Consider the following 9,092-nt stretch of genomic DNA (forward strand, 5'->3'; position numbering starts at 1 on the left):
CATAGATTGTCATCGCTAGGGAGTGTGAATGATATGTCTTCTTCTTTGACGAACCTTTGCCTCTTAGGATTTGTTGTCAACAACAAATGGAAAACATTCAAACTGTTGCAGTTTGGACTAGGGAAAGTAGATTTTTTGTCCTCCCATCTATTGGAAAATAAAGAAAAAGTTCCCCTAACACGATTATGGTTTGATAAAATTGGTTAGTGATAAAAAAATTTGGGTTTAACGAATAGATATGATGTGTCTTAGGTTTTTAGGAGCCATGTTATGTTAGTTTCTCTTTCAATAAACTATGGTGGTACTTTCCATGATAAACACAGAATTCAAGAGAATGGATCTCATAGAGGGAGTATCTCCAATTTGGAATCATTTCTCTTGAGCTCACTGATGGTGTTGGAATGTTCAAAATGGAAAGAGTACTTCTGAGAGGGAGAGGGGGTGAATTAGAAGTACCACACTTTAAACCTTTTTCAATCCTTTAAATCACATAACTAAAAAATAAACTGCATGCATGTAAACATATAAATGAACATAAAGTAAACACATGCAATAACACACAACACCAAAATTGGTAACCCAGATAGCCTCTAGGAATAAGAAGGTAAAACTAGGGTGGAGATGATACCCACAAAAATCACTGCAACAATAATTATTTGACCACTTCTGATGGTATGCCCTATGAAAAACCTGCCTTGTTAAAGGCTTTACACTGTATCAATAGTGACCTAATCAAGGGATTTACAAACACTTTACATGAAGTGTCACCCTATTAAAGGATTTACAATAGGTTGTTAAACCCACCTAATACATAGAATTTTTCAATAACCTTCTCCAAAGGTTCTCCTACTTAGTTGTTAAGCTAACCTATCAATATAAGATTTCCATCTTCTAATACAATGACAAGAAAGTATTAGAGCAATAAACCTAATAGTATCCAATCTCTAATTGCTAGATTTAGGCACTTGATCTGCTCTCTCTGATCTTGATCCTCTGAGATCTGATATTTGATCGTGTATCTTGACCCTTGTCCTGTTTTGATCAACTAGATGTATAATTGCTGCTCTATTCCTCTAAGTCTTACTCTCCTCACATTGAATTTTGCTATAATTTCCCCATACACTTCTCTCTATCACACATGCAATGGAGTTTTCGACCTCCTTTTAAAGATTATGAAGACATAGGGTTAGGTATGGATCTACGATCCATATTGAATCTCAAATTCCCGCTCATACCTTGCATTTTTCTCATTGGTTGCATGCCTTCTCCATTTTTTTGATTGGCTGCATGCTAATTGCATAGGGAATGTAAAAGATTCATCCTTATCCTTTTTCTTTCGAAATCCTTCTATGTCATCTCCAAAAATGGTTTACATCTGAGTTTGTGAGGGCACAAACTCATATGTTGATTTTGTGTTACTCGGCACATATTGGACTACTAGTGCTCAGCACATATACTATCCTAGATTGCTTGGCACCTATTACACTGTGTCTCACTCAGTGCATATATGATTTTGGCTCACTCGACATATAAAGCATTCTGACTTGCTCAGCATCAACTGTGACTTGGCACCTATATGTCACTCAGCACTTATATACTGCTCAGCACTTGTTGAAATACTAGCTCGACACACACTGTGGCTAGGTATACATAGTGTACTCGGGTTCAATTTAGAAAGTGGTTAAGTGTGTTGACACTCAAATGTCAAAACCATCTAAGACCAACAATCTCCCCCTTTGACATGAGTGTCAAAAACACTTAACTAGACATTAATAATCTGTCCTTATGAGTACCTTATCCACAAAATTTCAAAATTGTTCAAAATACCTTAACTCCGCTTGAGCTGATTCTACCTTGTCATTTATAAAAAAATTGTTTTGATGTACGTGATATTTTGTACTTGTGTCTCTGTATCTGATCTATAAAAGCTTATGGAATATCTGCATTTTGTATCAAAGTTACTTTCCATATAATTGCCAAAATTTTGTATCAAAATTTTTATCTCCCCCAAAATATATATCTCCCCCTTTCCTTATTATTATTTCTCCTCCTATCTTATTATCTCCCCCTTTTTGACACTTATGTCAAAGGGTTCTAAGGAGTAATACCATACTTAGCCAAAAAATTACTATTTACCTCCATTATTGTTTTCAGAGCTGTGTCCCAATTCTCCAAAGCTATGTCAAGTGACTTGTGTTGGATGGCAGCCTCTACAACAAGGTGGACAAGTCCATCAAGTGTAGAAAGATTTGGATTTTTCTTTAAAATTGTTTCAGCATAAACTTGTTCCTTGTGGAGGACTTCTAAATGAGGGGTTATGGAGGACTAGATTTGCATCAGTTTAGCCTTAATGTTAGCCTCCTCCGCTATAAGTACAGCTAACTCCCTTTGTGTGTGAAGTGATTGGGAAAAATGCTTCTCACTCTGAGCTAGATCTCTAGGTAATTGCATACTAGAGATTTTCAAGTTTCTTTCCAAGCTCATTATTCTTTGATTAGTTTCTTGTGTGAAGTTGGAAAAATCACACAACTTCCTATACAATGAAAAAAAAATTTAAGAATAATTTTGACCTTATCAATTTTCTTGGCCAACTCAACCTGTTCAAGTGCAATGCCACTTGATATCTTCTCATTCACTTTTCCTTGAAACTTTCTCTCTAACCATTCCATGAGTTTAACATTGGTAACCTGGTCCTCATTTGTCACTTGGTCAACTATGTCTAATAGTTGCTCAATTATTAACTTTCCTTCATCTGGTGACTGCAAGTTGAAGGCATACATAAAGATGTCCTTGATGTCATGAAGTGCTTGCTTATGTTTGAATTCTTTTCTCAGTATTTCCTACCTCATCCTTCTATCTAATGCATTTTGCATTTTAGTCATTTGTGCCATTATTATAGTCTTGGAATCATAGGAAGGAATCACAATGTCTTCATCTAATTTAGGGTCCCCATAGTGAAGTACCCTAGCCACTCTAGTTGAACTTGAGCCTAGTGTTGAAAATTGCAAGGGGATAGCTTCAGTGCTCGACTTTTGAATGGTCTTAGTAGGAGTGTCAGTCTTTGGTAGTTCTACCAATGTCTGTATTGTGGCTTGCTCCTTTTCTTTTGTTGTGTCCTCTTTCTCATCTGATTTCCTCTCTTCAGCACTCAGCACCTGATCAGTGTCACTTGTTGCACTTGGTGGAGGTGGTGGTGGAAGCATCAGAACTTTAGTTCTAGTAGCTATGTATGTGAAAAGTGGATCCTTTAGTTTCACCTTTTCCTTTTGTGGTGTAGCTACTACTTTTTGTAACTCATCAACACTCACCAATACAGGGCTTGTACACAATTGTGCCTGTAGAGTAGATTGGTGAAGGATCTTGGAAAGATCCTCTGCAATAAGTGGATTGATGTTTTGAGATGATTTGTCAGTAACATCCTTTATGATTACTATTTCTATAGGTGTGATGGTTGTATGAGGTGGACTGGGAGGTGACAATTGTGTGTCCTACACATTCTGTTCTTCTTCTTGCTGTTGGTCAGTTGTTGCCATAGTTTCTTCTCCCTTAGTTGATTCATCTTCTTCTTTCTCCTTTTTTTATTCCTCTCCTCTTTCTTCCTCATCTTTCTTTGCCTCCTCTTTCTTTTCTTCTTCCTTCTTCTCTGTTTCCTTTGCTTCCTCCCCTCCTTTCTATTCTTCTACTTTCTTTTCCTCTTCCTTCTCTTTGGCACTAGTTTCTACCTTATTGGTTTCCTCTACTTTATCATTAGTAATTTTATATATTGTTTTCCACAATTGTGTGGATTTATTTACAACATTCTCAATTTTGTTTTGAAGGATGCAAAAGGCTCTGTATTTGGGTGCAAATTTCCCACTATGTTTCTTGTTTGCCTTGGTTATTTGAGCCTTTTTCATATTAGGTTTCACTTGAGCTAGGTTAGATTCTCTGATGTCCCTTTCTATCTTTATACAATAATGTCACTTATTCTTAACTATCTCATATAGTTCCTTTGGCATGGTATTATCAAGCTCTAGAGGTGTGCTCTTAAATTCTGCCATCGTGGCATACATAGATTCCTCTACTTTATTCTGCTCTTCCCTACTGAGCTTATTGAAATTAAGAGAGTTTAAATCATTTAAATTTTCATTTTTAATCTTATTACAAAGCTTATCAATCGCAAATTTTGGAGGATGACTTACCACTTTAAACTGGCTAATGTCCTCTGACTCTGTCTTCTCTTCATCATCTGTATTTGGCTAAGCCACATACCTTCTTCTTTTCTTGGGCTCTTCAATAGCTTGTATAGCGGCTTTCTTCTTTTCTTTTGATGCCTCTTTGGCCTTTTGAGTAGATGCTCTAGTTGTGGCCCTTGTTGCTGGAACTGTTTTGGTTGGAGCTGGCTTTGTGACCTTTTTAGGCTTGGGCTGAGCTACAGGCTGTGCATTTTCCTTTCTCTTCTTTTTCTCAATAGGTTTTGGTGCTTCCTTGACTTCTTCTCCCTCAACACCTTCTTCCTTGTCTTCTCCTAGGCCTTGTGTCAGCTCATATGGCCCTTGCCCTTGCTCTTCTTCTTCCTCACTGTCTCCTTGTACTTCTTCTACTTCTTCTTCTCCTGCTTCTTCAATATTTTCTCCAAATGTCTTCTTTATTTTCTTCACCATTTTATCTTTCTTCTTGATGACAGAAGCTATTTTCAATTCAATCTCAACTTTGACTTGACAACATCATATGTCCCAAAGTGAGGAGCTGCCTTGTCAATTTCTTCTACAAGCAATGTTGTGATTGTTGTTGAGGCTTCATCTACATCAAGTTCATATCCCAATGGCCTTAGCCATCTTACTCTTGGTATTGTTGCTTGAATGTAGGTGAAATCAATGTCAACCAAGAAACATATATCATTGACATGTTTCTCAACTAGTGAAACTGGTATTCTCATTCTTTGCTTCATAGATTTCTTAAAGTCTTCAAAATAGCTAGTCATATGTGCCTCAAAATTGCCTCCCATTTGATCAATGAACTCATTGATCTGCGTGATTGCTGACTTGTTGGAATTCCAGTTTACCTTCCCAATTGAAGGGAATTCTTCCATCACATAAAAGAATATACACATAAGAACTAAGCCAAATTTGCATTGAGCACCTTTTGATCTCCTTATAGCTCCTAGGTTCTCATTAATTTGCTAAAGCATCAGCTCTGCTAGATTATAGGTATGATCTTTCTTCACCAACTTGTAAGCCACATCAACAACTATGCAGGGTACATTGTTCAGTCTGCTGGATTGGTAAAATTTATGTGAAATTATCCTCACAGCAAAGTCAAGTAGGGGTTCAGTTACAGTGTCAATGGTCATTTCCCTATTGTTCCATTTTTCTCCAGTATTCTTCTCGATAACCTCCTTTCTATCACTCCTCAAAGTCTTTGGCCGATCTAGGGTTGGGAGTCATGTAACCCTATGAACTATTCTCTTGGTAATCTTGACATGTCCTGTCTCCAACCATAGACATCCATCATGAATTCAACTCAAGACAATGCGAATCCATTTTGTCTTAAACATCGTGGGAAAAACTAGGGTTTTGGTTAGACCCTTCTCAACAATCTAGAACGCGTCCTTCAATATCCCATTGTCACATAGCTTGTCATAGGATGGAAGATTTCTAGGTCATCTATGGCACCAATTTTGCAGTTGTAGCACTTTCTTACATCTTAAACCATGACAACTTTGGGTGGAATGACAGATAATGCACCAGCTGGGTCATTTTTATAGGCAACCTCAAGTATTGGCCTAAATTTGGGCTATTTGACTTCATTGCTAACAAGTTGAATCTCATGGTCTTCCTTAGCCTTGGGATTTCTTGAGCTAGAGGTCATTTTACTGAACTAGGGTTTAAACTTATTAAAAATTATAACTTTGCGTAGCTCGGCACTTGATAAATACCTTTGAATCGATGAACTTGTTTTGAATTACTATTGGAATTGATGCAAATGACTGCTAGGTTGTTGCTTGATCGCCTCTTCACCTTCTCATTTTTTCTCTGCGTTCGAATGGCATGAAAATGAACAATAATCGACCTTATACCTGTCAAAGGCTTAGCATTAAATGCTTCGTGCATACAATTGTAAACTCGACACTTGAAGGATTCAGTATGACTCAGCTCCCATTGTATTTCATTTACTCGACCTCCACTAGACTTCTACTTCACTCGGCTTCAACTATTAGCTCGACAGCTATTGGAAACTTGACATACATTGGAGCTTCACTCAGCATCTAAGGGTAACTCGACAGTTTCTTCAAGATTTTGATTGATATCTTTTCTTATGCTAGTTTCTTCTTTGCATTACTCCTTTTGCTCTTTGGGACTGATGTATGATATAACTTTGTATATCAGTCTCATACATCTATTTTGCTTAGTTGGATGAAGTGTGATCACTTGACCTTTTGGGTGAAGTGATCCCTCCATTAGATGTGTTGCATTCACCTTTCTTCTTCCAAGTCTTGTTCATTTGCCCTCTTATTTGCTCAACATCAACCTTCTCTTTTCCTTTGTTGATTTCTGTCTTGGGTGTTTTTGACTTTGTAGGGCAGTTCCTGTTGATATGACCAGTCTTCAAGCAATTGAAACATGTAGTTTGGCTCAACCATCTGCTGTAACTTCCTCTAAAATGTGTCCATACTCTTGACAATAGTGATAGCTATACCTAGTATTGTAATCCTATTCGTAGTGATGTGCATGGTTGGTTCCTCTTGCAGGTTGATTAGGTGTCCACATAGGCTTTGATTTGCATTCAAATGCTCTATGTCCATATTTTTTGCAGTTGTAGCAGTGACCTTCAAATCTTGGTGTCCTCATAGTCTTGGTTCTACATTCATGTGCTTGATGTCCTTGCTTTTTGCACTTGAGACAAAAGCTTGCATTGATAGGCTTATCATGCTGATGACTATTTTTGCTCTTGCACACATTAGAGGTATGTCCCTTTTTACCACAGAAATGACAAGTAGGTTTAGTGTTCTTACCTTTTTGACTCCTTTCTTCTGCAGTCTTGGATGATTCTTCTTGTTCAGTGCTGGTGTAACCAAGTCCTAAAGTATCATTACTAACCCTTGGTGATTTCAACAATTGTTCAAAGTACTTGATAGCCTCATTGGGTTTGTTGTAGCTTTCTGTTATCTCCTTTTCTCTCTTCAATTCATTCTGCATCTTCAAAGTGTAAATCTCAATGTCCTGCATGTTTAGCTCATGATGAGCATTCATCATCTGACTTAAGGTGTCTAGCTGCATGTTTGAAATCTTTTCAAATTCAATTGTCTTCTCTTCTAGTCTATTGGTAAGATTTCTCTTGTCATCTTCTATCATGGCCTTGTCTTCAATGGCTCTCTTCTTTTGTTCAGTCACTTCACAAAGCATTATGGCTTGTGATTCTTGTTCAAGCTTGAGAAATCTAATTTCTTCAGCTTGTGCTCTATTTTTCTCCATCAGTTGTGCTATTGCTACATCAAATTCCTTGGAATCTCCATTGAAAAATACTTTTCCTCAATTCTTCTCTGGCTTCTTCCACTTTGTGTAGAGCTAAGTGCACATCAATCACCTGATTGTCTATGATCTTCCCAAGTTTGAAGACTTCCATCTTTAGACCTTTTCTCTAAGCTATTAGGCTTCTCCTTGTGAGAACCTATGCTTTAATACCAATTGTTGGAATGTTCAAAATGGAAAGAGTACTTCTGAGAGGGGGGGGGGGGGGGGGGTGAATCAGAAGTACCACACTTTAAACCTTTTTCAATCCTTTAAATCACATAACTAAAAAATAAACTGCATGCATGTAAACATATAAATGAACATAAAGTAAACACATGCAATAACACACAACACCAGAATTGGTAACCCAGAAACCCTCCAAGAATAAGAAGGTAAAACTAGGGTGGGGATGATACCCACAAAAATCACTGTAGCAATAATTATTTGACCACTTATGATGGTCTACCATGTTAAAGGCTTCACACTGTATCAATAATGACTTGATTAAAGGGTTTACAAACACTTCACATGAAGCGTCACCCTATTAAAGGATTTACAATAGGCTGTTAAACCCACCTAATACATAGGATTTTTCAATCACCTTCTCCAAAGGTTCTCCTACCTAGCTGTTAAGCTAACCTATCAATATAGGATTTCCATCTTCTAATACAATGACAAGAAAGTATTAGAGCAATAAACCTAACAGTATGCAATCTCTAATTGCTAGATTCAAGCACTTGATCTGCTCTCTCTGATCTTGATCCTCTAAGATCTAATATCTGATCGTGTCTCTTGACCCTTGTACTGTTATGATCAACTGGATGTATAATTGTTGCTCTGTTCCTCTAAGTCTTACTCTCCTCACACTTAATTTCGCTATAATCTCCCCATACACTGCTCTCTATCAGACATGAAATGGAGTTTTCGACCTCCTTTTAAAGATTGTGAAGACTTAGGGTTAGGTATGGATCTACGATCCATATTGAATCTCAAATTCCCGCTCATACCTTGCATTTTTCTCATTGGTTGCATGCCTTCTCCATTTTTCTAATTGGCTGCATGTTGATTGCATAGGGAATGTAAAAGATTCATCCTTATCCTTTTTCCTTCGAAATCCTTCTATGTTGGCTCCAAAAATGGTTTACATCTGAGTTTGTGAGGGCACAAACTCATATGTTAATTTTGTGTTACTCGCCACATACTGGACTATTGGTGCTCGGCACATATAATATCCTGGATTGCTTGGCACCTATTACACTCTGTTTTTCTCAGCACATATATGATTCTGGCTCACTCGACATATGAAGCATTCTGACTTGCTCGGCATCAACTGTGACTCGGCACCTATATGTCACTCAGCACTTATATACTGCTCGGCACCTAAAGTCACTCGGCCCTTGTTGAAATACTACCTCATCACACACTGTGGCTCAATATACATAGTGTACTCGACTTCAATGTAGAAAGTGGTTAAGTGTGTTGACACTCAAATGTCAAAACCATCTAAGACCAATAGACAGTAAGTTTTAGTTTCAATGGTGTAGTTTGGTCTTGAGAAATTGCAGGATCCATAGGTTTCTAGAAGTTTCCAGTACTGTT

The sequence above is a fragment of the Cupressus sempervirens genome, chromosome 5 (genome assembly GCF_028749045.1).
Source record: "Cupressus sempervirens isolate cs-2001-9-10 chromosome 5, ASM2874904v1, whole genome shotgun sequence".
In the NCBI taxonomy this organism is placed as follows: domain Eukaryota; kingdom Viridiplantae; phylum Streptophyta; class Pinopsida; order Cupressales; family Cupressaceae; genus Cupressus; species Cupressus sempervirens.